General features: G+C 52.6%; 1 non-coding gene across 1 annotated transcript; it reads right to left on the bottom strand.

Moving 5' to 3' along the window:
* Window positions 1-4,056: 4,056 nt before the first annotated feature.
* On the bottom strand, window positions 4,057-4,130 carry TRNAT-AGU. Its single transcript has one exon. It is a non-coding gene; the product is annotated as a tRNA-Thr (tRNA).
* Window positions 4,131-5,361: the final 1,231 nt, after the last annotated feature.

Below are 5,361 nucleotides of genomic sequence, written 5' to 3'. Positions count from 1 at the left end.
CCCACCCATGGAAAACCTACATATTCTATTGTAATCAATTGACTGACAGTGCCTCTGAGCCTAATAAGCCAGGTGACACTCCGCCAGCGCTGTGTGTAATAAACGCCTCTGCTTGACCTCTACATGGTGTGATTTACGTCCTTCAGAGAACAAAGAAGGAGCTGGAGGCCGGGTGAGCAGGTTGCCAGGGAAACAGAACAAAGGACAGAAGAGGGACAAAAGGGTCTGGGTGAGTTGGGCTGTTGGAAGCAAGGAGTCTGCTGGGGTGGGGACTCGAGGGGAGAGCCCAGGCTCTGATGGACGTTGCTGAATCTTCCTGCTTCCTGTGCTAACACAAAACTTTCCCAGGCTGGATTCCAGACCCCTAACGAACCTTCTGTTGTACAGCCCTGGCTGAGAATCACTGGTGATCAGGGCCGGCTCCAGACCCCAGCGCGGCAAGCACGCGCGTGGGGCGGCATTTGCCAGCAGAGGCGGCAGGCTGGGCCGGTGGACCTGCCGCAGTCATGCCTGCGGGAGGTCCACCAGAGCCCCGGGACGAGCGGACCTGCCGCAGGCATGACTGCGGAGGGGGCGCTCCTCCCGCGGCTCCAGTGGACCTCCCGCAGGCATGACTGCGGCCGGTTTGCTGGTCCCGTGGCTCGGCTGGACTTCCCGCAGGCATGACTGCGGAAGCTCCACTGGAGCCGCCGGACCAGCTAACCGTCCGCAACTGCGGGAGGTCCAGCCGAGCCGCGCGACCAGCGGACCCTCCGCAGTCATGCCCACGGGAGGTCCGCTGCTCCCGCGTCTCCGGGGCGTCTCCCGCGTATGACTGCTTGGGGCGGCCAAATATGTAGAGCCGCCCCTGCTGGTGATTGTGTAAGTTGGGGGTGCAGGACTCCTTTGTGGGGTGGGGGGGTGTAAAGCTTTCCCCGGTGTCCTGCTAAGGTGACTCACTACAGGAAGCTCCTGGCATGGAACAGGGGGGCTGAAAGGTCCAAGGTCAGTCCCAGGACGTGCTGCAGGCAAGGAGGTTTCCCCCAGTGAGAGCGTCCCCTGGGCGGTGTCACACTGATGAGGGCTCTGCCTGGGTTTGGTTCAGAGCTGTCCCAGAGCACGGAGCCTGTGTCAGCCCCCCAGCATGTGACCTGCAGGCTCCACTCTGGCAAAGCTCCATGTCCCTGGGCTTTGGCATCACTAGCCCCTGCTTAGTGACTAGGGGTCAGTTTAGGGGAGTGATTCCCAAAATGTGGGACATGCCTCCTAGGGGGGCTCAGAGGAATGTTCATGGGGGCACCTCAGGGTTGAGCCAGCCCCCATGGAGGGCAGGGAGGGAGCAACACTCAGCCCCACTCTGTCCCAGCTCTTCGCCCACCCCACCCTAAGCATCAGAGGGGTAGCCGTGTTAGTCTGGTTCTGTAGAAGCAGCAAAGAATCCTGTGGCACCTTATAGACTAACAGATGTTTTGCAGCATGAGCTTTCGTGGGTGAATACCCACTTCTTCGGATGCAAGCAGTGGCCACCCTAAGCCTGAGCCTGAGCCTCCGGCCCAGCCGTGACCCCCTTACCTGTGTCTGCACCCCTCTCCCCAGCAAGCCACAGCCCCACTCCCAGCCCTGGTTCTCGACCGCAACTTCCGGGGGGCCTTGGCCATGGCTAAGAGGGCACAGTGTGAAATGTTTGGGGACCACTGGTTTAGGGTGACGTCCTCAATTGCTTCTATGCAGTCCAATAAAAGCTATTCCTCACCCACCTACCCCCTATCAGGACCGACTAGGTATGTTCTGCTGCCCTTCACTCATGCAGGAAGGATAACAACATTTCATTCCACTCAATCCTAAAGTGATTTGTAGTCCGCCACCAGCCAAAACTGGTCATTTTGGGAAAGTGGCCCCATCATGCTGCATAGCTAGGCAGAGTAGGTGTGTCTGTGCAAACACGGTCTGTTCCTGAAGTCTTTCCCCCAGCTCCTCACTAGATTTGAGGGGGGAGCTCATTCAGCCCCTGCGTCCACTTAGTGTTTCAAAACTCCTTATTGTCCCTATCTCTGCTGGCCTTAGATTTCTCCTCCTGTTCATCATTCAGCAGCTCTGATGAGGTGGCCGAGTGGTTAAGGTGATGGACTGCTAATCTATTGTACTCTACACGCATGGGTTCGAATCCCATCCTCATTGGACACATTTAGTCTTCATCCCTCCTTTATAGACAACCATCTCCCCCATTGGTACAATAACAGACCCAACAATGTTGCTTCTTGCAAACAAAAACCTTCTCAGGAACTCAGAACTCCCTTGCTTTAAATTAAATGTCTAAATCCCAGATTTCTTTAAAAAAAAAGGATTCTCTAGTCCTGTATTTCTTAGTTTTTATCTCAAAAGGTAACATCCTCATCATCTCCCCCAAACACCCTGGGACCTGCCGAAATAATTAAAATACCCCCATCCTGAGCAAGGCCAGAACAGTGAACCAGAGCTAGTGTCTAGGCCAAGCTGTTCTGAAGGAGGCAATTCAAACATTTTCTCCCTGCTTCCCTTGGCAAGGTCTGACTGAGAAAACAAAATTCCCCAAACTGAAAATTTTCTGCTGAAACACCCATACTAGTCTGGATGGGGACTTTGATATGAATGTATTATTATTATTATTATTCTCTTCTGATTTATCTCAGTTCAGTGTTTGTCCTCCAGATGTGTTTACAGATATTGAGTTGTGGGGGAGAGAGGCCAATTCATAATGTCTCTACCCCCCTTTCATAGTTTCTTCCAACTTGCTAGGAAGCTCCTTTGCTACAATGTGAGTCAAGCAGTGTCCATTGTCGCTGTGCTATCCCGGAGAAGCCTGCATTGTACACGGTTCCTGGGCTAGTCCTTGGGAGTGTGAATCCCTTCAATGGGCCAGCAGCGAGTCTGGCTCCTCCCTTGTCGCACCTGAAAGTCTGGTGGGGGGCATTTCCCCACCTCATAACATATCTCAGTAACACACACAGAGCAAAACTTCATAACTTCCCAACCAATGCGAGCACACACAATCCAACACAAGATTAATGTTCAACAGATCAAGATTTTTGAAATGATACCTCACAAGGCAGACTTTGTACAAACCATGTCATCATTATATGAGAGTGGTGAATATGGGGCTTCCAAGGCGCTGCTTTGAGTAGACTGTGCCACACCTGGGCTTCCATTGCAATGGAGATGTACCCTTAGAGTCCATCTCTCCTGGGATAAATATGGCAGCAAGGCTGGCCTGGGTCATCTGACTTGGGCTCATGGAGCTAAAGCTGAGAGGCTAAAAACTGTGGTGCAGATATTTGTGTTCACACTGAAGCCTGGGTGATCTCCAGGGCCTGCAGACATCAAACGATGAGGAATTCTGCACACAGAGAGGACCCTGCTAGTGGAAAATGCCTTTGGAAAAGCCCCTTCTGTCACCAGCTGTGGTCGTACAGTGCTCAGTGCTCTGCGTTGTGGCCTCAAGAGCCATGGATGCAAGTTGAGTTACGATGACCTTTTCCTTGTCTCCATGTTTCTTAGGTGCCTCCTTCCGACACTTTCAGAAAAAACGACTGGTTTCTTTTGGAAGCATCTGCACTGCAAGGCAAAGGCATCTTCTCTGCTTCCTCAAAAGATTGACCAAAAGGTGGGAAGAGCAGACACATTTGGCAAGGGACCACTGGGTGCTGCATCCCTAACCTCCACTTTACCTGGCAGGTGCCTGGCCCAGCTTAGCCACAGTGCTGCTCTCTGGGACTTTTCTCCCAGCTGCTCCATTTCTCATCACTGACAATCAAAAGGAAGGTGACATGACCTCTGTGTGTGGACATCCCCAGCAAATCACAAGGACGTGTGGCACAGGCTCTCATGTTGCAGCAATTGCAGTCGAAGCAACCGCCATGCCAATGCCAGTCACAGCAGCCTTTTCATCAACTCCAGGCTTGTGATTTGATTCTTTCCAATGCTTCTCTCCAAAGAAGCCTTTTCCTTAGCAAGCAATTACTTGGATACCAAGAGAGGTCTCTTCTGTTTCCTAGAAAGACACAGGAAAATGTGAACAGAGGAGACAAAAGCCATGCAACAAGGCACCACTGGGAGTTGAACCCAGGATCTCCTGTTTACTAGACAGGTGCTTTAGCCAGCTAAGCCATGGTGCCTACCTTGCAAAAGGGTTTACAACTGTTCCATTTGATGGTTCAGGATAACACCTGCAAATTCCAAAGTACAGACGTTCCCCATTTCCTTCAAGACTTGCAGACCTTGAGGTGTCTGGATCTCCGTGCACAGCAAGCCACAGCTGAGTTGACAGAGGGCTTCTAGCATGTGCTTCTCCCACCAGCCACTGTGATCATATAGTGGTTAGTGATCTGTGTTTCAGTCGCAGCAACCTTGGCTCAGTTCTGAGTCATGGTAACCTTTCCTTCAGCTCTAGATTTCTCATTTGCTGCTTTCCAAGTGTGGTGGGGTGGCTGCCCCAAACAAGCAGAAGAAAGATTAAGGCAGCCTTGCAGAGGCTGTGCAGAACCCAGCCTATCAGGAAAGGGCTTATTGGGAGAGCCAATCAGGAGAAGGCTTGCTGGAGCAGCCCATATATAAAGGGCTGCTCAGCACAGCAAGAGTCAGTCCGTCCTTGGAGTTTGAGGAGGGAGGATTGGCTGCCCTGAAGGAAGGGCACCATGATCAGAGTAGTGCTGGGTGGGTAAGGGGAGCATGAGTGACCTCCTGGCCGACTACTGCCAGACTGAGGCCCTGATACAAAGGCGGAGGAAGGTGCTAGGTCTGTGGGGAAGTGGTCCAGAGAAACAGATGGCAGGGGTTGGAGGTGTACCCCTTTTGCCTCAGTCACCACTGACATAGGTGGCTACACCCTGGACTGCAGCTGGCCACTGAGGCAAGTGTCTGGGTAGAGGACGGCGGCCCCCGGGAAGGGGGGAGAGACCTGAGTGGGGCACAGCCAGAGGGCTGTGTCCATAAGAGGACATTGAAGTCCTGAGAGCGACATGGGTCCTAATGATAGAACAGATGGCAGCCAGATGCCACTAGATGAAGGTGCACCAGGGGACCAGAGCTAACTGCCAGGATGGCCAACAGGAGGCACTGCAGTGATGAGACATGCCCCATGGCACCAAGACTTAGCCGCAAGGAAGGCTCTCTCGGTCTTGAACCACTACTTAGAAGGATTCTGCTGACAGGTCTTTTCTTTTTATGAAAAGAGATACAAAAAAGGAGCCAACAGAGACATTAGATTCAGCAAGGAAGAACTGTCAGGCCAAGCCAGGATCTCCTGGTTACTAGGAAGGCTCTTCAGCCAGCTCTTCCCAAAGACCACTATCCAGAGGCCTTTTAACAGCCACTGCAGATGTTCATCGACAAAGAGATGCCAAAATA

This window comes from Mauremys reevesii, linkage group 17 (genome assembly GCF_016161935.1).
Source record: "Mauremys reevesii isolate NIE-2019 linkage group 17, ASM1616193v1, whole genome shotgun sequence".
Classification (NCBI taxonomy): Eukaryota; Metazoa; Chordata; order Testudines; family Geoemydidae; genus Mauremys; species Mauremys reevesii.
The sequence above is the reverse complement of the archived record's forward strand: the minus strand, read 5'-3'. Positions and strand labels throughout refer to the sequence as shown.